At 44.8% G+C, this 24,865-nt stretch overlaps 1 protein-coding gene across 4 annotated transcripts in view; it reads left to right on the top strand.

The window, feature by feature from the left end:
- The first annotated feature begins 4,073 nt into the window (after positions 1-4,073).
- The window catches only part of Frmpd3 (FERM and PDZ domain containing 3), a 144,827-nt gene continuing 124,035 nt past the window's right edge, over positions 4,074-24,865 (top strand). The window contains exon 1 of one of the 4 annotated variants that reach the window (XM_070039960.1): positions 4,074-4,138. The gene's annotated coding sequence lies outside the window, so the exon portion shown is untranslated. The remainder of the gene's footprint in view (positions 4,139-24,865) is intronic. The other 3 variants (XM_070039963.1, XM_070039965.1, XM_070039964.1) reach the window with 3 other exon arrangements.

The following is a 24,865-nucleotide window of genomic DNA, read 5'->3' as shown; positions in this document are numbered from 1 at the left end:
TGATTGTGATGATTAAATCTGATAATGTATGTAAAATGCTAACACTGTTCCTGGCCCATTCTAAGTGCTCCATAAAAGATAGTAATAATTATTATTACTATTAATTGTCATCATGTGGTTGGAATTGAGGTACCATCATTTACTGCTATATGAGTTTGGCTTCATCTTCTGTAAAATTAAGTAAGATGGTTGTCAGGATTATGAAATGAGTCAATGTATCTGAAGCTATCAGGCCTGGCTGGGGGTAGGGGTAAGGTCCTTTCAGGAGAGTGGAACTACTTGTAACCACTGAGATGAAGTGACCTCCCTCTTTTTCTAAGAATGCTAGCAAAGTGCCCAGTTTGCAATGACTGATAGTTTGATAAGTAGTAGTCAGTATTATTATTATAACTGGAGACCAAGAGACTCTGTCCATTTATTCCTTGATTCTGTTACTGGTGAATTGGTTGCTTGGTTGTTAAGTGCTGATTACAGACTAAGGTGCCAATGAAGTTAGGCTGCCTTCATCTCAACAAAAATAGTGCCACCTAATAGCTCCATCTTAATGTGTTGATTTCAATAAAGAAATAGACATCTGGCTGAATCATCCTCATTTGCCTTCCACTTCCCATGCACTTTGAGGAGACAGAAGTCTTGCCTCTTCTCACCAAATTTCTGTGAGAATAAATCAAGGGTCCCAGTTTTGGCATGCCAGTGTTTGTTTTGCTGAATTTTGGCACAGGGATAAGAATGTTCAAGAAACTTCCCCCCATACCTTTCTGTAGCCTGTCTCTGACTCTCCCACATTATTCTGTTGCATATAAGGAGTGCACCCAGCTTGTCAAATAATGAAAACTTTACCTACAAGATTCTTTCAACAGGAGTCTTCCCTTTGGTAGTGAATGTAGCCAAGTCACCTGGGGACTCCAAGAGGAAGAAATAATGCAGATGCCACATCCTTCCAATAAGAATTAGACAAAATCAGAACAAAATGGGGTGCCTTTTAGCAAATAACTAGGAAGCAGATTGGTTTTCAGGGAAAAAAATCTCATTTGTTGAGGACTTTTGAACCTGTTATCCCTTTGACACTCCCAGTAACTACAGAAGGCTAGTTCTGCTGTCATCTTTTCCCCACAGGTAAGGCACGGAGAGGTTAATGACCTACTGAAGGTCCCATTATTAGCAGAGAGGAGATTCCAAAAGTCACATACTAATCACTATCCTAAAGAGGCAGATGTCATGCTGGTTATTCTAGGGCCCTCATATATGCACTTCTCCATTTACACAGCCCCTCCCAGTCCTCTACTCCCTTCACCACCCCTTCTTTATTTGTGTTTACCACACAACAGATTGACTGGAACCTGGGCATATGCCTTGAGTGAGCCTAGCAAGCAGCAGAAGAAAGCTTAATCAGAATCAAAATTCACTTGCTGTGTTAACCAATGAATGTTACTGGAAGAACTGATGCTCACCGACTTGTCAGTAGATATGTTATTAATAATAAAGATTAAACCAGGTGCTGGTGGCTGATGCCTGTAATCCTAGCTACTCAGGAGGTTGAGATCTGAGGATCACTGTTCAAAGCCAGACCGGGCAAGAAACACTGTGAAACTCTTATCTCCAATAAACTACTCAAAAAAGCTGGATGTGGTGCTGTGGTTCAAGAAGTAGAGTGATAGCCTTGAGCCAAAGAAGCTCAGGGACAGTGCTCGAGCCCAGAATTCAAGCTCCAGGACCAGCAAATAATAATAATAATAATAGTTATTATTATTATTATAATGACTAAACTGGGTGAGGATTGGGGACTCTGGAAGGGGTCCTATCCCCTAATATTATTCTAAGGAAATTAACCAGGGATGGACTGTCTGGCTGTGAATGTTATTATTTGTACTGGAAAGCTGGTTCCCAATCTCCAGAGATGGGAGGCTGACACTTTTCTGCTCTTCTTTACCTCTCTCCTTTGGAAGGATTAGAATCAAATCTGAGTCATCTCTCTGGCTCCATTGTGTGTGTGTGTGTGTGTGTGTGTGTGTGTGTGTGTGTGTGTGTGTGTGTGTGTGTGTGTGTATTGTGCTGTATTCCTTAAAACATCTTCTTGTGTTAGGGTCTGAGTCTTTGCTGGTCAAGAATGCTATATGGTTTGTTATCTTCCTGCATGGTCACGTTCATTGATCATTCACTTTAATAATTCCATTCACTTGATTTCCCAGGCCAGGCTACCACCATTCAGATGCAAAGAATTTCCATCCTTTTATTAAGGCAGAAGTACTAGGAAAGAAGCAAAAAGTGCACTCAATGGACCCATGGCCAAATGTGCTTGTCAGCTCCTCCACTGCTGATGCCAGCTGTGGAACCACTCAGGGCTCTCCTCTATATCCTGGAAATCTCATACAGCTTACAAGAACATCCTCTTGCCCTACAATTGCCCCTCAGTAGCCCTCTAACCTCTTCTGAGGCTTTACTCAAGTGTGTCATTAGAACTGGAGGTGAGGGAAAGATTCCAACTGGAATGTGGCTACTTTTGTCAACAGAACCCAGGAATCCAAGAGAACTGAAGGGAACTCAGACTTCACCTTAGCATTCCTGGAGCCCATATGTGCTCCTATTAGCTGTCTCCCCAGATGCCTGTGACACTTGGACATTCACTATGGATTTGGCATCACCAGAGGCTCCTAAACCCCCACTGTTTTTCTCTTCCCTACCCTGGACTTCACCCTCCCAGCCCTGCGGCCCAGCTTCCAGTCTTAACAAGTAAGGCTCTCTTTGCAGGGGAAGGAAGAGTAACCTTCCTTCTTGATCTTTAAAACTCTTGTAAAGGGGTCTGGTGCTCGCTGGGAGATCAAGAGACACTCTCCAATCTAGCTTTTACATGTTTAGTATTCACAGCGTGTCTCTTGGAAAAAACAATAACAACAACAACAACGTCCTGAGATCATTCATCAGACACTGTGATGTGTGCCTAGCTGCTCTCCTTCAGGGTATGTTTATGTGTGCATGTGTGTTCATAGCCAGGACCCTCCCTCCATCTGCTGGTGAACACACACGTACACACACCTTAACCTCCTTCCCAGCTCACCAAGCCAACCAAAGGCAAGCTCTAAGCAGATTTCTGCAGGGTGGCAGATTGCGCTGTCCCTAAAGTGGGCTCCCAGACTGGGCCTGTACTCCAAGCTGCTTTTGCTCCGGCTCTGAGCCTGGCTGGAGCTAGGTGCTGCCAGGAAAGTCAAGGTGCCTGTGGATGTTGGCGGTGGTAACCAGGAGTGGAATTGCCGGCAGGGCATTCCCTAGTCGAGGGCAAGCAATCCAGGGGCAAGAAGCAAGGTCAGGGGCCAGGGAATGGAATCCCCAAAGAGACAGCATTGCTGCTACCCCTTCTCCGCAGTTGCCTCTTCCCCGCCCCCACCCCCTCCCCTTGCCTTCCCGGGGTTCACTTTGGAAATTGGCTTTGCCCCCTTAGCCGCCGGCAGTTCCCGGCGCAGCCCAGCCGGAACCAGCAGGTTCACGAAGTGAGGCAGCGCCGGTCTGGGGAGCTGGGATGGCTAGGTCGTGTCTTGGGAGATTCTTTCCCTAATTGTCAATTTTCTGTTTATTTTTAGTTGTGACCCGAGCCAGGAGCTGCGCCTTTAAGCCGCTTTTCCCATTTGGGGGAACCGACGCCAGCACTTGAGGGTCGGGAGGCGCCGGAGAGGGCCCCTCATTCTGCACTCCCCTCCTCTCCCCCCTCCCCCGTCCCTCCTCCCCTCTTTTTCCCATCCCTCCCTTCCCCTCTCCTCCCCTCCCCTCTTCGGCTGTCCGGCCGCCTCGCCGCCATCCGTCACCTCACAGCCTGCCGCACTCCTGGAGCGAGCAAGCGACGAGCGATCCACGGCGATGGTGCCGCCCGCGGCGCAGCCATGGAGCCCGCCCGAGGAGCCCCCGCGCGTTGCTGCCTGCCTGCCCGCAGCTCGCGGCTTGCGCCTCAGCTCCCCGCGTCCCGGGCCAGCTGCTGCCGCCCCGCCAGCCTCTGCCCGCCCTGCCTCCTGGCGCCACTGAGCCCCACGCCCGTGCTGGGCTCCGGGGCACGGGCGCCCTAGTCCCGCCGCCGTCGCTGTCGCCTCCGCCTGCGCCGCCGCTGCCCGCGAGGCGGAGGAGGAGGAGGAAAAACAGCTAGAGGAGGAAGGTAAGAAGCACGCTGCCTTCAGGGGGGCGCGCCCGCAGTCTCTGCCCCGCCGGGGTTGGGTCGCGGGGTGAGGGGAGGGGGAGCGTGCCGCCCTGGGTCGGCTCAGTGGGTAGGGGGCTGGGGAGACTAGAGCTGGTGCGCCCCCGGGAGCCTGGGGCAGGGCTGGAGGGCGCCGAGCGGCGGGCCGCCTGGAGTTTGGGCTGCCGGGAGAGTGGCCGGCTGGGAACCCACTGGCCCTGAGAGTCGTTGGCTTGGCGGCTTCACCATGACCGCACGGGTGCGGGGTGAGGAACCCAGCGCAGCGCCTGGGAGTGCAGCGTGTTCATTATGGAGCCTTTGTGCGCGCGCCTGGGCTGTGGGCACAGTTTTCCAGAGCTGGCGAGGTGCGGGGGCCTGGCTGCGGGGAGGTGGCCACTTAGCCGGGGTGTCCGGAGAAGCCCCAGCCCAGCCCCAAGGCTGCCAGAAACAGCTGTCTGAAGCATGTGCGTGGTTCCCGGGGCCATGTTCACAAGCGGACACGGATGCGCACTCACAGGCACACACAGCCGCACCAAATTCCCCGCGCGCAACCAGTCACCCACATGAAAAGACGAAATACAGAGACACACAGACACAGACACAGACACACACACACACAGACACACACACACACACACACACACGGAGACGCGCGCGCGCACGCGCGCGAGCAGAGCTACACTTGCCCCTGCCCAGGATGCTAATAAGGCATATGCAGCTACGCGCATCCTCTCCAGCGCTACCAAAACATGCACACACGCGCGCGCGCACACACACACACACACAGACATACACTTCTCTCCACCGTTGGAGCTTGGAGAGTCTATGTGAGTGAGTGTGTTTTCTCAATGTCCATGAGGAAGTACATGACAACTGCACAATACTGCAGATCCAGTACCTGCTGCTCCCCCCTCCAGTCCCCAACCCCTAAGCTACTGTGGACACCTACACCAGGTCGCTTGAGAAGTCCTTTCTGGCAAACAAAAACAAAAACAAAAAACATGCTCAACTCTCAAAGTCATCCCCCTCTACATTCGAACAATTGGGCTTCCTGAGAGAGCATACACGCTTGAGACAGAGGGAAGGAGGGAAGGAGGGAGGGATGGAGGGAGGGATGGAGGGAGGGAGGAGAGAGAGAGAGAGAGAGAGAGAGAGAGAGAGAGAGAGAGAGAGAGAGAGAGAGAGAGAGAGAGAGAGAGAGAGAACAAGAGAACAAACTAAAGCCACTGCAGGGGCAAATGCTTGACACTCCCCCCCAGCAGGTGGTACCCCCATCTTTGCAGCTGCCACTAAAGTGAACACTGAATTCTGTCAGACCTACTCCCTCGTCTTGGCATGTTGGATCAGCTGCAGAAACCCCGAAGCCCCCCCCCGTGGTCTCAGCACCCTGAAGCTTTTGCTAAGAGTTGGGGTGTCTCTGGACTGCTACCCATTGGGGAAAGTGCTATAAGAGCAAGGCTCTCTTTGGGGTGCCCTTTAAGAAGTAGAGGGTGGGAGACGGTGCTGACTCAGAGGGAAGAGCCCAGAGAGTTTTCCCAGCTGGAGACTGAGATAAACAAGGCACACACCTTGGCCTGGAAGCTTCTCTCCCCCCCTCCCCCTCTCCCCCCAGGATGGCAATTCAGCCACTGGAGTCCTCAGCTAGGAAACCCTGCTTCTTCTCCTGCCTGGCTAGCAAGATCACTGCAAAAGAAGCAACGGAAACCCAGTTTCCAGCTTTTCTGAGAAAACCTTTTCTATTTCTACGGAGGCAGAGGACTCTCAGTCCCCCACCCTCACCCCAGGAGACCTCAACAAGATTTGGTCACCATGTACAAGCAAACATGCCATGTCTACCCAAGTGTGTGGCTCTGTGTGTGTGTGTGTGTGTGTGTGTGTGTGTGTGTGTGTCTGTTGTGTGTGTGTGTTTCCTGTAAGGGGAACCTATTCAACCTCAACAGAGTGGCCTCATGGTAACCCTAAGGTGAAATTAGACGGAATGTGTGGAGGGAGAAGTGAGGTTAGAGGGGAGCAAGGACTACTGTGTTTGATTGAGAGTCAGGCTGTAGTCCTTGGTAAAGTCGTGACAGAGACAGCTTCGACGTCAGAGTCCCTTCCCTGCTCCTGCCCCTCCCGTTGGCTGTTCTAGCTCCTCTGGGTCCCTTCCCCCACCCCTTAGACCATTTAGGCAGCGCTTTGCTCCCAGCTCCTTCAAATTTAATGACAGAATCCCTGCCAGGCCAAACTGTTAATAACTACTAGGGCTTCATTGCCTTTACCTCCCAGGTAACATTTTTAAAGGAAGTAGAGGAGTAGCTCTGTTGGGGAGGCTTTCAGGCACCTGTGGCAGGACCCAGGGCAGGAACATTTGTGGATAGTATCATCTGTTTGCTTTCTGTCTGGGGCGAGTTTTGTGCAATGTGCGTGGGAGAGTGGGGAAGTGAAAAGATGGGATGTAATTATGGAGGGTTTTGAGGCCCACAGAGAGAAGGTTTAAAATTGATTTGAGAGGCAACTGGGAGTCACTGCAGGATTCTGAGGAAGGGTGGGGGGGAGAATGTGACCTACGCAGGAATGCTCACTGCTGCTGTGTGGAGATGCCCTCCCTCTCTGTGCTCACTGACATCCACCATCATGATTGTCTTGCAAGTAGGAGCTGAGGCCACTAGAGAGAGGCGGCTGGCCAGGGTAGGGGGTGGGTGCTCTGTGCATTTTGCAGAGCTGCGTCATCCTGCAAACTGGCCAGGTTATGAATCCCTATAAGCACAGCTGTTGGTACTGTGGCTTCAAAAAGCGCAGTGGAGCCTCTGCTCTTCTAAGGAAGAGGTGTGGAGACTCCTAGGATGTACAAGCCTGATTTTGACAGAGGCAGGGGATGTGGTGAAAGGGTCTTCAGACATGAGCCTTGTGACCCAACTTGGGAATTTTGGCATCAATTCCATCCTTTGGAAGCAGTAGGAAATAGAAAAAGTGCAGCAAGAAAGCTGAGATTACAGGTTGACAGCCACAGGCTGACACTGGATGTGGTGGGTGGGTGGAGTGAGGCAGTCATGGTCCTGGAAGGGGTATGAGTGCAGAAGCACTGAGCCTCAAGGCCCTTCCGCAGCAACCTCACTTGAGCCTTGAAGGGAATATAGATTGAGGTAAAATAGGAGAACCATTCTGTACCAACCAACCCCATCTCGACATAAATGTTTGGGTTCCATGATCACTGGACAAGGCACCCTGAAGGGGGAGCATCAGTGCATCTGAGAAAGGATCTCTGGTCTTTGGGGCCTCCAGGCTAGCGAAAGCCATGTACATGTGTTTGTGTATACACTCACACACAGACACATACACACACACAGACACATACACACATGCCTATCTATACACTATCTCTCTTACACACACACACACACACACACGCATGCACGCACGCACACACATACACACACACACACTCCCTGGAGTAAATTGTGGCCAATGAGGCTCGTGTAGACAAACTTAGATTCTAGGGATTTGTGCCCTCACATTCTAGGGGAACTGGAATGGTATCCATTGATGCTGGATAACTACCCCATGCTTGGACTGGTCTCTGAGCAGAAGCCATACCCAAATCAGCTTTAGCTGTGAGCCAGCCTTAAAGCCATTAGCATTCGCAGCAGAAAACTCTGATCAGGCTCTTCTTTCAAGGACTTCTGTTTGCCTCCTTACCATAAATTCAAAAAGATAAACATTCTCTTGCATTTTCTGCAGCCAACATGAAACACTCTCAATATGTGCTGGGTCTTGTAGTTCATTGCAAAATCCAAGGTTAGGGACCAATGGGTAGGATTGGGAGAAAGTGGGGAAAAACACACTGTCTTACATCCTTTATACTCCCTCTTCAGCTGAGCTGAGAGAAAGGGTATAATATACTGTTCCCCACCCACAACAAGCAGCACTCTTTTTTTCTGAGACTAGGAATACCAACATTACAATAGAATATTAACAAACCAATGGCATGTTATTGAATACTACCTGGCAGTCAGAAAATGAACTGAGAGTTATCTTGGCACCCAGTGAAGGAAGGAGGATCTTGAGATCAAGACCAGCCTCGGCTACATAGTGAGACTCTGTATCAAAGGTGTGGCTTTAGTGGTTGAGCCCCTGCCTAGCAAGTGCTTAGGCCCTAAATTTAAACCCCAGTACTTAAAAAAAATTACAGAAAGAAAAGAAAATGAGTCTTTGAATTGCAATATGTATATGAAATGAGGGTAGGAAGAGGAGAGAGAATGGAGGTGGTTTGTATATGTGTATATGTATATGTGTGTGTTACTATACTATAAGTTCAATATATATGTGTGTGTGTATACATATATATATATATGCAAGCCTGTGTTATTAAATATGAGAATAAGCAGTTGTGTGCCCATTAGCAGGTTTCTCCATAGTCATATCACAAGCAGCAGTCTTTCTTTGAGCCTCCAGCTCATTTTGGCATTAGCTACACTAGCCATTCCTAGGTTTGGAAAGAATGCTCGCCTACTTGTACTATGTGAGTCTCCCACCATGCAAGTGATCTCTCCTTTTTTTTTCTTCTTTTCAGCCCTGAAATTAATGCATGCTGTAGCTCATTTTGCTTCCCATTCACCCTTTTACATGGTACTAATGTTTGAACTCAGGGCTTTGCACTTGCTAAGCAGGCACTATTACTGAACCACAGCCCAGGTTTTTTTTTTGTTTTTTTTTTGTTTTTTTTTTTTTTGCGAGTTTGTTTGTTTATGCCATTACTAGTGCTTGAATTCAGAGCTTTTCTCTTAGTTTTTTTTTTTTTTGGTCCAGTCCTGGGGCCTGAACTCTGGGCTTGGGCACTGTCCCTCAGCTCTTCAGCTCAAGGCTAGCACTCTACCACTTGAGCCACAGTAACACTTCTAGCTTTTTTCTTTTTGTTTATGGGGTGCTGAGGAATCCAGGGGTGCTGAGGAAGCCAGGGCTTCATGCATGCAAGGCAAGCACTCTACCACTGAGCCAGCCCCTTCTCTTAGCTTTTTTATTCAAGGCTGGCAGGCTGCCACTTAGGCCATACCTCCACTTCTGGCTTTTTGCTGATTGATTGGAAATAAGAATCTCACGCACTTTCCTGCACAGGCTGGCTTTGAACCACAATCCTTAGATCTTAGCCTCCTGATTACAGGTATGAGCCACTAGCACCTGGCCTTGCTAGTTATTTTTAACATAGGATCTCACTTTCTGTGGAGTATGCACATAGACCACAATTTGCCTACTTTAGGCTTTCCATCATAGTTAGGATGACAGGTGTACTCTACTCTGTCCAGCTTTCCTACATTGAGATGGACTCTTGTGGACTTTCTTGCCCAGGCTAACCTGGAACAATATTCTTTCCAGTCTTAGCCTCTCACATAGTTAAGGATGATAGATATGCACCAATGTACCCATCTAAGCCTTGAAAAGAGCTCTTGTGAACTTTTCTGCTTGGGCTGGCTTCGAACCATGATCCTTCTGATCTCAGCCTCCCAAGTAGCTAGGATTATAGGCATGATTCTAAAATGAGAGAACTTGTTATAAACCAACTGACTGGGTTCCACCTCTGGAGCTTCTGATTTAGTAGGTATAGGGACTGGAGCCCAGTGTCCCAGTGGTTCTCATGTAGTTGGCCCTCTTAAGAAACACTGCTTGCTCTCTGTGGATCCTCAACTTTAGCCAAACTTGTGTATGTGTGTGTGTGTGTGTGTGTGTGTGTGTGTGTGTGTGTGTGTATCCATGTGATGCACCACTGTGCTTGCCTGTGCTGTGGCTTGAACTCAGGCCTCATGCTTTCACTTGACTTTTTTGCTCAAAGTTGGCACTCTACCAGTTGAGTCACACTTCCACTTCTAGCTTTTTCCTGGTTAATTGGAGAAAAGCATCTCATGGACTTTTTTACCCAGGACAGCTTTGAACTGAAATTCTCAGATTTCAGCCTCTTGAGTAGCTAGGAGTATAGATGTGAGCCACAAGCCTGTTCCAGCCAAGTTTCTTTCCTCGAGGTTTCCTAAGCAGGTTTTTATACATTTTTTTGTATCTGTGCTTTTGTTCATGCCATCCTACTCACCAGGAATGTACTTTCCTTTCTTTATCTTGATTCCTTTTCCTGTAAATACTACCTACCATATCTGCCCTTTAAAAATGTGTACAAATTTTACCACTTCCTTAAAACTTTCTGATTAGTTTACACTGAAAACAATTGCTTTCTCTCCTCTGGCTCTTGCTATCTCTAAAACACATTTATTTGGCAAGTATATCACTGGGGCAGTCCACCACTATGGCTTGATTCCTTTATTCATCTCTTCTTCACATACAAATGTGATTTCTCATAGGTGTTACTCTTACTACACTATAAGTTCAATGACAGAAAGAACATCATTGTTTTCATCTCTCATTCCTATAATACACAATGATCAATAAGCATTTGTCGAATTTGATTGAATATTTGTTGACTCATATGAGTTAAGGATTTTGTTACATCTTCCTCTAGACATTAATTCAATAAATATCTAAGCATGCCTTACATGCAAGGGACTGTAATAGTTGCTGTGGAAAATCTAAAGATAAAGGAGAGTCCTTTTTCTATTATTTTTGTATTTACAATGTCTAATGCATATAAGAAGTACTTAAAGAATGTTTTTTGTGTGAACAAATGAACAAATGCATAAGTGAATGGATGAAAATCAAGCAAATAACTTAAGCAAGCAAATAGGCAAGCAAATAGAGAAATAGGATCATCATGGAAGGCTAGAAAGGTACACTTGTAAATAGTGGGTGACTGCTGTTTTTTATTTATGAATATTTCAAAGTCAAAAAAGTAGGAAAATAGTATAATACTGCTTAATAGTACATACTACCATTCAGGACTTTTCCATATTTTCTATATCTGCCCATTTTTCTTTACTAAAAGATTTGAAAAGAAATTCCACACATCAATCATATCATTTCATCACTGATGGATCTCTTTAAAAAATAAACATTTTTCATATAACATCATGTAACATAACAAAAGTAACAAGGCTTTGTATTATCCATTACCCAGTCCTTAATCAAATGTCCTGGATTGCTGGGCACTGGTGGCTCACAACTATAATCCTAGCTACTTGAGTGGAGGCTGAGAGCTGAGGTTCAAAGCCAGCAGGGCAGGAAAAGCGGTGAGCCGCTAATCTTCAATAAACCATCAGAAAACTGGAAGTGGCGCTGTGGCTCAAGTGTAGGAGCGCTCAGCCTTGGGCTGAAGAGCTGAGTGACAGTGCCCAGGCCCAGAGTTCAAGCCCCATGACCGACAAAAAAAAAAAGTCCTTGATTGTCTCAAAACTGGCTTTACAGTTGACTTATTTGAATATAAATCTAAAAAAATTCTACACATTATATTTAGTTGTTCTATCTTCTCAGGTTCTTTCAACAGCCCCTTTTGACTTGTTAGCTAGTTTCTGTGAAATGTCTGAAACTCTGGTTTGCATTTTATTTTTTGATTAGTCATCTTATTGTCATTTAAATTGTTCTGCTGTCCCCTATATTTCCTTTAAATGGAAGCTAGCTCTGGACTAAGGCTCACATTTCTTTTTCCATTTATTTCCCATTTGATAGTTGATTAAAAGGGCAATCATCCTGGAGGCTGGAAGGAGATTGTTACAACAGCTGATGGAAACAGAAAGAAAATGATATGTGGTTGGATGTAGAGGTAGACAAAACCTGATTAACTTACCAGTTGGATGCATGACATGAGGTAGGAAGAAGAATCAAAGATGATGCCTAGTCTTTGAGCCTGAGTAACAGAGAAAAACAGTGATGATGTCATCATTGTAAAGGATGGCTTTCTAATGAGAGCAGCAGGAGTCAGGGTTAGATTAAAGGAAGAACTTTCTCACAGTAAGAAGCCATCTGCTCTGTTAACACCAGTTAACACCATCTTTCCTAGAAAAATTTTGATAAGTAGTATAGCTATTTGGGACCTCAGTACAAACAAATATCAAAAAGTAACTCCTTGCTTTTAAACTATCAAATTTCAAGCCCCAGAGCCTTGAGAGGAAGGGGAGTATGTAACCTTTTAGATAAAGAGAAGGTAACGCTGATATTCCTCCATGAAAATCAGCCTACTGTCTTGTTTCATCATGGATTTCCCACGTTTGGGTGGGAGTAGAGGATGTCAGAGTTTGGGATTTTTATAGACATTGTCAATGAGCAGAGTCCTTCCTTGAAATCCCTAGAAGTGTGCATCTCATACTCACTTCTCTAGCCAATATGGAGCCTGTGAGCTCTCAGCAGACAGTAACAACAATGTTTTTGTTCAGGTCAAAAAGTCATCAGGACTACCAGAATATTCAGTGGGTTACTAGAAAGCCCCAAGTGTATTGAATTACCTCAATAAGAATTCTTCAGGCTATTGAATCAGATCCGGTGAGAGCTACTCTCAGCCTCACCCTATCATATCTTCATTCATGGGAAAATCCTTCTCTTTCTCTCCTTTCCCCCAGTTCATCTTTCTTCTTGCTCTCTCTTCAGCTCCTCCCTCCCTGCTCTTTCTCTTCCAGCATACATTTATTCTCTGGAGTTAATCAAACATTGGCCCCTGCAGCCCATTGTGTCTCAGATTGATCACTTAAGCAGCATTATTGATCGCCCAGAAAACCTTAGGAGGTAGGAGTATTCAGGAAGCTAGGATCTGACAACAGATTGGCTGCCTGGGCCTCTTGGGGGCAGTCTCAGAGCTTCTGTTGCCTGAACAATTTTTGAGAAAGCGGAGGGCACAGACAGGAGATCCTTAGAGGGTCTTCAATCTATCTTATCCTCCCTTCATTTTGGAGGTAAGGCATGCAAACAGAAATCTATTGAGCCCTGAGCTTATATTATGGTGAGAAGAAAAGTAAAGGGCTTGCTCTTCAGAGGTTCATAATTTAACAGGAAAATAATGCTTATTCATATGGAGCAACTAAGAATAATACATGATGGAAAACAATTAGGTGCTACACTATTTTGCTCTAAACAGGAAGCACTGTAGAGGTTCAAGGCTCAGAAAAAAACAAAAACATGGACTGGAGCAGAAGGAGACAGCTTTACAGAAGAGTTGAACTTGATTTTGTATAATGTGTTGTATAGAATAAAAGTAAGCCTCCAAAGGGGAGTCACAGTAAGGAAAAGTTGGTAGATGTGAGGCTCAGTAGGGGAAAATATGTGGCTGGGTAAGGGACACCCAGGCTAGGTTGATAGATGTTGCAAGAGTCCAAATGAGAAGTGACAAGAGTGGTGGCTGAGGACATAAAGAGGAGGGTCAAATTCAAAGGGCACTTATGGTATTGGTATGGCTGGCAAAACTCCAAGTGTGTTCTCTTGGCTTGTTTCTGCATCACTCCATTCTTTTAGCCTCAGTACTTGCACATTCTGTGTGTGTGTGTGTGTGTGTGCGTGTGTGTGTGTGCGTGTGTGTGTGTGTGTGTGTGTGTGTGTGTTTTACCAGCACTGAGGTTAAACTCAGGGCCTCATGCTGCTCAAGGCTGGTGCTCTACCACTTGAGCCACAGTTCCACTTTCAATTTCTTGCTGGTTAATTGGAGATAAGAGTTTCTCGGACTTTTTCTGCCCAGGCTGGCTTCAAACCATGATCCTCAGAACTCAGCTTCCTGAGTTGCTAACATTACAGGCTTTGGCCTCCAGCATCTGGCTTAGTACTTGCATTCTTGTCCCATATTCTCAGGGCATTTGTGCTGTGATGACAATGGATTAGCCATCCCAAAGAGAGTACACTTGCACAGGGACCTTCAAGGATATGACCTGAAAGACTGAGCAAGGAGGAACTGGCTGCAAAACCTGGTGAAGATGACAAATAACCTGGGGTGCTGAGTGCTGTGTTCCCCATCAGGGAAGCTGGAGGCACTGACTGAGTCTGGTCTTTTTTAAGACCTTGGAGAGCTGCTGGGAGTAAGGAAACATCTTTCAACTTCTGTGGTAAAATCAGTTTGAAAAACTCCTCTGAGCACTTGGCAATTTTCCCAGTGGAGGTTTACACCTGTGCCTGGGTATGGCAAGAGCTACCACAGCACTTTGATGCCAGCTGGAGCCCTGGTGTTCCAGCTGGTATGGAGAAAACAAAGTGGGAAGTCCACAGGTAGGTGGGAGAGTGATGGTAAAGGCCTCTACCTGCTTACTTTTCTCCCCTTCTACCTCTTCCCTCCTCACCCAGCCTGCTAAATGTCCACTCTGGGTAGGTGTCTGTGAGGAAAAACAAAGTTGCAAATAAAGGGATGTGTGTGAGATTTTAATGCCCATTTGCTGGCTCTTCTTGTGTGGATGGATATGATGCCTTCTAAAGATGAATAAATAGAACAGTCTATCCAGGCTTGGAACTCTTAACCACCAAGGAAGCACTGGTGTAAGGGAAGGACCACCCAGTCAAACAGATTTGTCTTTGCTTCTGATCCAAATCCACTGGGGAAACAGTAACAGATGGCTAGATTGGTGGATGAACACAGGCACGCACACATATTAATGCGTGTGCACAAATACATACACATTGCATACTCTGCCAGCCAGTGGCCTTCTGCACTTCCTGCTAAAGATTTCTATGCAGCCTCTGCTTGCTGATTTGAAGTAGGGGTAATGGTTGGGAGGAGGGTGGCTGAGAAGTGAGTGGGTGTCCATTCTGGAAAATGTTTGTGTAAGTGGGGGATTGGAAAGAAGGAATGTTATCTCTGACTAAGGTGGTTGTCATATTTACTATTCTTCTCATGGAAAAGCTCATTGAAGGCCCAAAGAAGAAGGCATAGTGGCAACAAATAGCTTAGGAGTCATCCAGGTAAGTGTCAAGATGTCTGATTTGGAAATCTGTAGCCTCTGTTTCTGTGCCAAGTATTGTGTATACTCTAAACATTTTCTAAACAATAATTGTTCTCTTTACTATTCTACTTACCTGAACCTAAGTAAGTTTCACATGCTTCACTATTGAGATGGGAAACTGTGAGGTGCCCAGTTGAATTTTAAATAAAATTTGTTCCTAGGTCTGTACCAAGATGGCAAAAAGTCTGCATGCTGTTTTTGTGGGCTACAGCAAAGAAAACCAGCCTGCTCTCAGGGCTGGCAAGTGTGCTGTGTGTTACACAGGTTCCATTGTTACCATCAGTAAAATCACACAGAGTTTTAGAATGATTGATAAAGCAAGTGCTACTCCATATTCATCTCATCTACAGTTGAGCTGTAATCTTTGCCATATGTAGAAAAAGCTTTCACTGATGGAAACAAAAAAAAGAGAGGGATCTTTAAACAGAACCACCAGCCTGCTGCTGCCACACAGTTCAGACTATCACCTATAAATTCCAAATCAGAATTGGCAATTGAGTCTGCTAACTTCCCCTCCACCCTCTTTAGAGGGTTGTAGATGTGGTCTAAAAATAGCTTGTCCTGCTTTGGAATTCTAGGTGATTGCTAGAAATCGTCAAGCCTGGCCTTTAACCTGAGCTCCAGTTCCATTTCATTATTAACTTTTAAGGATATTTCTTCTTTGGGATTTACCATCATTTTAAATTCACCACAGGCAAAAAAAAAAAAATCCTCAAGATCTTCACTCCAACATTCCCCCTATGCTAATCCCCAGCCCTACCACTTTTAACCATTACTATCTCTCTTTTTTAAAAATTTTTATGTTTTTTATTGTAAAAATACTGTGCAGAGGGGTTACAGTTACATGAGTAAGTTAATGAATACATTTCCTATGGAGTGTTGTTACCTCCTCCTTTGTTTTTCCCCTACCATCCCTTCCCTCCCACCTCCACAACTACACCCCCCATCCCCCCACCCCTGCCTGCGCCTAAATTGTAAAGTTCATTTTCAACGTAGTGTCTTGTTCATATCATTGTTACAATGGGTCAACCTGTATCATTATTTAAGCATTTTGTAATTTCCCTTCCCCTCCCCAAATTATAAAAATGTATATACAAGATGCAGGCCACCATCTCTCTTTTATCCCTCTTTTATGTACTTATTTTTTCTGAGGTAGAGTCTTTAAAAAAAAAAAAAGACTAAACCAAGCTAGCCTCAAATATGTGATCTTCTTGCCTCAGCCTCTCAAGTACTGGGATTTATAGGGGTACACTACCACTTTTGGTTCCCATCACTCTTTCAAAAGCTGAAGGTCTGAGACTTAGAATCTGTCCCTTTTCCCCTCTCCAGTCAGTCCCTACCATACCTTGGCAGTTCATCTCTCTGAGATGTCTCATGATATCCAGCCTTCTTGACCATTGCCACTGTCACTATCAGGATCCAAGCTGTTATAACTTCATGCCTGGATTACTGTAGTAGCCTTCTTCCCTCCTTACCAATTGATCCTTCAATGGTATTGCCAAAGGAATCTCCTTAAAACATCTTTCATCATGTCACTTGCTGTTCAAGAGCCTGTAATAGTGCCCTTTTGCTTACTGTACCAAAAAGAAGCTCCTCTCCCTGGGATCTGAGTCCTGCCTTCCACAGCAGCTGGGATACACTGCTTTATATTTATAATAAATTACAAATATAATTATATAATTAGAATATCATACATGTAGATAAAATTCGCTTTGGTTTGGATATGGTTTGAGTGTGTCCCTGGAGGGTTCATGCATCAAAATTTAATCATCACTATGAGCTGCTTATTAGAGGGTAGAAACAACAGGACAGTGGTGGTTAGAGGTAGGAACTTTGGGAGTTGATTAAGATTAGGTAAATTCCCCCATGAGTTAATTACCAGAGGCTTTATAGGAAAAGAAAGAACATCAACACACACACACACACACACACACACACACACACACACACACACACACACACACACACACACACACACACACACAAACTATCTCTTGCCAAGTGATCCATTGTGTCACCTCAAGACTGCCAAAAAGAAAGCCATTACTACATGTGAGCACTTGAATCTCCAGTACTATGAGCTAAATAAACCCCTTTTCTTTATAAAGTAGCCTGCCTTAAGTATTTTATATGAATGGAAAGCACACTAATAAAGTAAATTATTATTATAAGTAATCAATGTTTGGCTAGGTGCTGCTGTCTCACACCTGTAATCCTATCTACTCAGGTGGCTGATATCTGAGGGTCACAGTTCAAAGCCAGCCCTGCCAGGAAAGTCCATGAAAATTTTATCTTCAATTAACCATCAAAAAGTCAGAAATGGAGCTGTGGTTCAATTAGTAGAGTGCTAGCCTTGAGCATAAAACCTCAGGGACTATGCCTCTAGGTCCCCCAAAAAACCACAGTGCACAGAGAGAGAGAGAGAGAGAGAGAGAGAGAGAGAGAGAGAGAGAGAGAGAGAGAGAGAGAGAGAGAGAGAGAGAGAGAGAGAATGAAGGAAAGAAGAAAGGAAGGAAGGAAGGAAGGAAGGAAGGAAGGAAGGAAGGAAGGAAGGAGGGAAGGAAGGAAGGAAGGAAGGAAAACAGAAAAAGAAATCACTGTTTCACTTCTTTTGAGTCCAGGTTCCATTAATTTCCTCCACTGTACCTCAGCGCTTACTCGTCTCTCATGGTCATTTTTTTTTTCTGTTCTCCCAGCTTGCAGCAACACCGTTTCACCCCTCTCTATAAATCCCCCATCACATCATCTACCCAACAAGCTAAAGTCCAGCATCTGCCATAATCCTTTTCTAATAATTCTAGCCCTCATTGGCTGCCTCCTCTTTTTAAATTACAATTTTCTTTGGCTATAAAACTAATGGCTAGAGGTGTGGCTCAAGTGATGGAGCACCTATCTCATAAACATGAGGCTCTGAGTTCAAGCCCCAATACTGTGCAAAAAAACCCAGCCCACAACATTAACAAAAATAATGTTTATGCATAGTAGACAATTTTCAAAACATGGAAAACCTACAGGATAAAAGATATCTATAATTCTCCCTCTTGTTGGAATAACATTTTGTCTTCTCCCACAACTCAGAATCTTCTACCATCTTACATTGTTTTAGCTTTGTATGTGTTCACTTTTCTAGCTGTGGAGTAAGCTCTTCTAATGTTTCTTATTCTTGTATTGCTGAAAATACACTGAAGATGCTCAACAAATATCAGTTAGTAGCCAGAAGGGGAGATGGGCTGTACATTTTCCCAGCTATTGCTCTGCCCATGGCTAAGAAAAGGGCCTATGCTTCATCAGCAAGGCCTGAGGCTATTCACTGTATCCTATGCAGCCATGGCTGCTGAGCCTTCTTTTTCAGGTGAGTATTGATATATCCAGAGAGAAGACAATGCACGTCAAGAGAGGGTTGTGAGCTGGGTGCATGCCTGTAATCCCAACCCTTTGGAGGGTGGAGCAGGAGCATCACGAGTACAAGGCCAACCTGGAATACATAGCATGTTTGAGGCCAGCCTGGATTATAATAAGACCTTGTATCAACTAAATAGACAAATGTTTGAATGAATGAACAAATACAAATTTAAAAGAAAAAGAAGTTTAGGATGTATAATGCCCTGGATTTCTGCTGCCTCCGATGATATGGACCTCCTTTAGGAAGCTCCCAGCTTCAAGGCTGGGAGGTTTCATTCATCTTGGTGACAAAACTGCTTTTCTTAATATGGTGGCATTAACTAGCAAGAATCTGCAATTATCTCCTTTGTACATCACATTAAATGGAAATATCCCATCCTGGTTGTTTTAGTCAGCTTATCATCACTATTACAGAATGCCTAAAGCAATTAATGTATAAAGAGAAAATGTCCATTTATTTAGAACATGATTCTAGAAGTTGTAGTCTAAGATTAAGTGGCTCCACTGCCTGGGGCTTTTGGTGAGGGTGGCATATCATGAGCCAAGCATATGGAGAAGCAAATTTCTGCCATAAACCAGCAAATGAAACAAGAGGAAATGGTGAGGAGGTAGTCCCATGACCCCCTTCCAGGGCACACCCCAGTGGTCTAAAGAACTCTCATAAGACCCCATATCTTAGAAGTCCACAACACTTCTCAATCTTACTGCCTTGTGAGCAGATGGACCTTTGAGAAACAATACCCATATTCAAACCATAGCCCTGGCTTCCAAGTGGCATCTACCAGTTCATTTGTCTTCCTTTATTTCATATCACTATAATGTCTCCTGTGTTTTCCTAAGCTAGCCAGTATGTCATAGCCTCGGAAACTGACTTGCAGAGGTATTTTCTATCTAATACCACCCACCTCGACCCCAGGATGGGTCAGCCTTGTCTCTCAGTTGTTAACACTGAGCTCCCCATGTCTCTCACCACTCAAGTTCACGACCCCCATTATCATATTCTGCCATTGACCTCAGATTCAGTCTGCAATCTTTGGGGTCCTTGTGTAATCATTTTGTTTTAAAATATTAATATGTGCTTGCTATCATATTATCTTATCAAAGTGTTCCCCTGCTATTTCCCATCTGAGTTCTACAAACAGCATTAGGCAGAAAGTGGACTCTGGAGTCAGTCTAGCCACTTACTGAATCTACTTAACAGTTTCAAAACCATTGCTGAAATGGAGATGCTTCTTCCTATCCATCGTGCATTGTCATTTAATTGGCAACATTTTTTTCTTTCTTAGGGAAACCTGAAAAAACTGTTGCTTCTGACAGCGCATAGCATCTTCCAGCCAACGAAATGCACTAGGAAATTACTTAACCTCTTTGAAGCTCAGGCCATTATCTGTAAAATGCCTACCTCAGAGGGTTTGTTGTGAGAATTCAGAGGTAATATTTAGTTAGCATTTAGCACTGGGCCAACACTTTGGTAGAGACTCAATAAATGTTAGCCATTGTAATTCCCCAACCACATAAACTATAAACCCCTCAAGGGCAGGGACATGCCTCCTCCTCTACACCTTCTGGCAGATGGTCTACTGTAAAGGGTGGAGAAAACTTCCCTTTCCTGAAATATCTCCTTTGCTGCACTGCCTAACAGCCAAAATTTCAACATTAATCCCTTCTTTGAGTTAAGGCATTATCTCCAGAAGACCTCTGTTAAAATGCAAATATGTCACTGGGGAAGGTAAGGCATTAATTCATTAGCATTCATGATCCCATTAGTGCAGATTACTTTATCAGATTAACTAGCTGTTGTCAGGCAAAGAAACCTTGAGAACTCTGGGTAGGAGGCTGGGAAGATGTGATGACTTAAGGGGAGAGTAGAGTGAGGGGTCCAGCAAGCTAGCTGGAGCTCAAGGCCACCTCTGCATTGCTCTTGCCTTTTGGAGTTTGTTCTGGGCAAGATTGTGACTCAGCTCTGTGATAAACTAGGAAGAATCTCAGTGACATGCAAGTATGAGTGGCTGCAAGGAAATACAAAGTAGGAGGAAGAGGCTTTGGGGACCATCAAGTCCAGGTCTGCCTGGATTTAAAACTCATCAGCAGGTCATTATCTGCTTCCTAGAGTCACCCATTCTGTGTTGAATAAGTCTTATTCAAAAGTGTGTGTGTGTGTGTGTGTGTGTGTGTGTGTGTGTGTGTGTGTGTGTATGTGTGTGTCTGTGTGTCTGTGTGTTTGTGTTGAGAAAGGATCTTGCTGTGTCGTACAGGCTAACCTGAAACTCATTATATAGTGTGTGCTGCCCTCTTCCTACCACTATCTCCCAAGTGTTGGGATAAAGGCGTGCACCACTAATTGAACACTTTGGGGAGAAAACTATAAGTAGTCTTTCAGTCACTTCTTCCTCCCCTCTTGCTCTTGGCAATCCCTTCAAACTCTGAATATAGCTCCTCAAGTTTGTCCTTTTTTAAATTTATTGTCTTTTATTTCATTGGGGGAGGGGACTACACGGACCCATTTTGCTCAGTGACTTCTTTCATGATGTAGTTCCATAGCTGATCCTCTTAACCTGGAGGTCTATGTAACTCCTGAAATTTTATGTACACTGTTGGCTATAGCCTGTGTATGTCTTGCCTCAAGGGCCATAGCTCTCCACAGTGGTCCAGAACATAGAAAAGATACCAGCCTGTTGACTTAATAGTGTATTAGTCACTTGTATTTGGCAACACTCCAATCTGGGAGGCTGCCTCTTAGGGATTCTTTCTAGAATTGAGTGTGGTACTTCTGGGAGCTCTGAGCAGCACTGAATACAGCCTGATACTACATAGTTATCACCTTTGGAAAGGTCTCAGTTTAATGGGCGAGACCCTCTTGTTCTCAGGTAGTTGTAGTTGATCCTTCTGAGGATTAAGTCATTGAAATGTCCACCCCACTTAGTTGACCAGGATAAAGAACATCTCAGCAATTTTGAAGGGCAAAGGTAGATGTCTCTACCTAGTCATGCCGTTTAGTAGGCTAGTAGAAGAGCAGCATGTCTGGGTAACAGCCCTCCACTTATCTCCAGTAACCCATTTTCCTTTTTGTTCCTCTTTGGTACTACTAGGGTTTGAACTCAGATCCTTGTACTTAACTAACCAATTGCTCTACCACTTGAGCAACACCTCTATCCCGTTTTTACTTTCATTATTTTCAAATAAGTTTTTATTTTTTGTCCAGGCTGGTCTGGACAATGATTCTCCGATTTATGCTTTCTGTGCAGCTAGGATGTCAGACTCACACTACCATGTACAGCTTTCTGTTGGATGAGATTGAATTTCATGAACTTCCTTCCTAGGCTAGCCTCAAACTTTGATCCTCTACTTCTTACTCTCCCAAGCAGTCAGAATTTCAAGCATGAAACACTGCATTTAGCTGGTATCCTCATTTTTCTAATTTGTTTATTCTAAAGCAGTGTGAGAACACAAATTGAAGAACTGGGCTTACAGCTATCCTTACTGGCCAATGGACATTCCCAGAATGGAGGATAACAGACTTTGGTTTCAGCAGAGAAAAAAGTCACAAAAGTTATGTTTGATAAAAGATGTAGACATGTATTTGCAAGACAGGTTTCCCTCTGTTCCCTCTATACTAACTCCCAGTCTCGGCAAATAAAAGCTGTACATGAAAAGCACTGGGATAGAAACAGACCAATGGATAGAATCATATAACATGAGACAGGCCTACCATAGGGTTTTCTTGTGACTGTATCTTTCCTATGGTTTGGTGGTTGATCTAGCATCACTGACTTTCCTAACTGTAAGAATGCCTGACTTTCTCACTATCTGGTCAGTCTTCCAGTTTTTGGTATTAAAGACTATTAAAACACAACTGAGGTATCTGAGAGGGGAAATAGTTCAGATCTGCTCTGCTTCCCCCCAAAAGATTCTCTACCCAAATAAGCTTAAGAAATGTTGTATACCCTTCTCAGAGCATATTAAAAGCTCTATAAAGTCCTGCTATAAGGAACTCGCTGAAGTCACTTAAGGTTTCTAATATCCTCCTCATATCTATCCTATATAACAGCATTTGAAAATGCAGCTTTAAGCTGCCACATGCCATTTCATACCTAGGTATACAAATATCTCAGGGTACCCAAGGCTCTGCAGAAATGGGACATCAGCAGGTAGATTTTGTTGTAGGGAGGTTGTACAAGACTTGAGATAAGGAGAAAGCCTAGGCATCTGGGAGAGAAGAGGGAGCCTCAAAAAGGGAGTTGAGAACAAGACAAGGGATGCTGAGGACCAGCTTGCCCCACTGTACCATTTAGCCAAGTGCTGGCACTGGTGTATGCTCTGTTCCTGGCTCTGAGCCAAACAGAGAACAGAGCAGAGCAGCTTTGGCCAGGCATGTGCCCTGCAGGGCCATTTGTGGTCATTGGCTTCCCAGCTGGGGCCTTTCCATTTTCATTCCTTGCCCTGCTGCTCTCCATTTCCCTTCCTGAGCCTCTGGCGCATTTTCAGTTTCCCAGTCTACTAGTTGATCCATTCCATTTGGGTCTTGTACTTTTCTCTTCCCTTCCACAGAAAGGACTGAGGCCTGAAGAGTTGGCTGCTGCCAAAGTAAAGGAGAGGGTGGAGTGGGAGAGAAGGCAAGGAAAAGAGCACAGCCTGTTCTGTAGGGCATGGAGGTAAATCCATATGTTCCCTAGGCCCTTGGTGTAGGAATGGGCCTTTCTCTAGCCATTGCTGGGCCTTGGGGATGTACTGTCAACATCACAGAAGGCAAACATCTGTCACCAAGAAAATCTAGAGGACATTGTTATTTGGAAAGGCCTGGGATGGTGCTTCCCAGAGAGAAGTGAGGCTGAATAAATCCATTTCACGACTGTTGAGATTGACTCAGGTTGGAGGTGTGGTGTGTGTGTGTGTGTGTGTGTGAGAGAGAGAGAGAGAGAGAGAGAGAGAGAGAGAGAGAGAGAGAGAGAGAGAGAGAGAGAGAGAGAGAGAGAGAGAGGGAGAGAGAGAGAGGGAGGGAGAGAGAGAGAGGGAGAGGGAGAGGGGGGAGGGAGAGAGAGAGGAGAAGGAGAGAGGAAAGGAAGAGAGAGAAGAAATTAGAATGAAGGAAGAGGAGAGAGAGAAGAGGGGAAAGAGGAAAATTATGCACTTGCATCCCTGCATATGTTGGTATATGAAGGTAAACAGAAAGGTTGTTGAATTTTTCCTGACTGTGGAGGCCCAGGGGACTCTTGGCCTTTGCAGAGGTACATCAAGATCACAGAAGTGACTTCTCAGTAGGGAGAAAGAATAGAATCTCTATAGTGCACCAGCCTTTTTGCAACCAACGAAACAGATGCACTGCAGGAACATGGAACAGGCTCATTTCTTTCTGTTCTGGGTACAAAAGTATGACTATGTATGTGTGTGTGAGTGTGGACACTCATGGCAGCCTCTGCAGATAGATTCCCCCCTTTTTTCTACCCCCCCATCCCATTGCCCACAGCCAGAAGCTCTTGCTGGTACTGATAATGCCCCTAGGATCTACTAGAGTCTACTTTGAATGCTTCTAATACCAGTGACTCAACATCCTCTCTCGCTTGGCAGTTTATTTCACTGCTTAACTGCATTAAGCTTAGAAAATAGGTTCCCCTCCTCTCTCACTACATTGTCTCTATTTTTAGATGTGAAGAGCCCAGGCTCACTAGTGTTCTCTCTGTGTGTTTGTGTGTCTGTCTGTTTCTCTCTCTGTCTCTCTTCTCCCTTCTCTTCTTTCTCCCCCTCCTTCACAATTTCTCACACTAAGGCCTGCAATAGTAATCCTTATTCCCATTCAGAGGCTCCAAGAGTTGCTATGCAGCCTCCAAATGCCTTCTCCCCTACTATGGTATGGCTATTGAATGCTTGCTCTTTCCCCAGGATCAAGATTTCTTTTTCTCAGATATATTTGGATAGGCCTTAGCTTTGCCTGGCAATATGGACCCCTCTGTCTTTCCATTTGATGTCTCTGGGCCTTCTCCCCTCAAAAATTCCCCAATATTCAGATACTATAGAAAATCTTAAAATCACACTCTCCCTGACTCAAGCTTCCTCTACTTGCCCTTTTGGAAAGTTCAAGACTAGAATTGTGTGTAGTAGAAAAGTCCATGGCAGGGATATGGCCAAAAGAGAATGCTACTACATTGTAGGTGGGAGTGTAAACTTGTTCAACCACTCTGGAAAGCAGTATGGAAGTTCTTCAAAAGACTAAACATAGAGCTTCCCTATGACCCAGCAATCTTACTTCTGGGCATTTACCCAGTTGACCACAAACAAGGCCATAGTAAAGCTACCAGCAAGCCTATGTTCATCACAGCATTATTTACCATATCTAAGATTTAGAACCAACCCAGATGCCCCTCAGTAGATGAATGGATCGAGAAAATGTGATATATATATATATATATATATATATATATATATGTATGTATATATGAATGATATGCATCCATCAGAAAGAGTGACACTTATTCTCTAGGGAGGGAAACAC

This window comes from Dipodomys merriami, unplaced genomic scaffold, assembly GCF_024711535.1.
Source record: "Dipodomys merriami isolate MVZ:Mamm:240054 unplaced genomic scaffold, mDipMer1.0.p SCAF_3, whole genome shotgun sequence".
Taxonomy (NCBI): Eukaryota; Metazoa; Chordata; class Mammalia; order Rodentia; family Heteromyidae; genus Dipodomys; species Dipodomys merriami.
The sequence above is the reverse complement of the archived record's forward strand: the minus strand, read 5'-3'. Positions and strand labels throughout refer to the sequence as shown.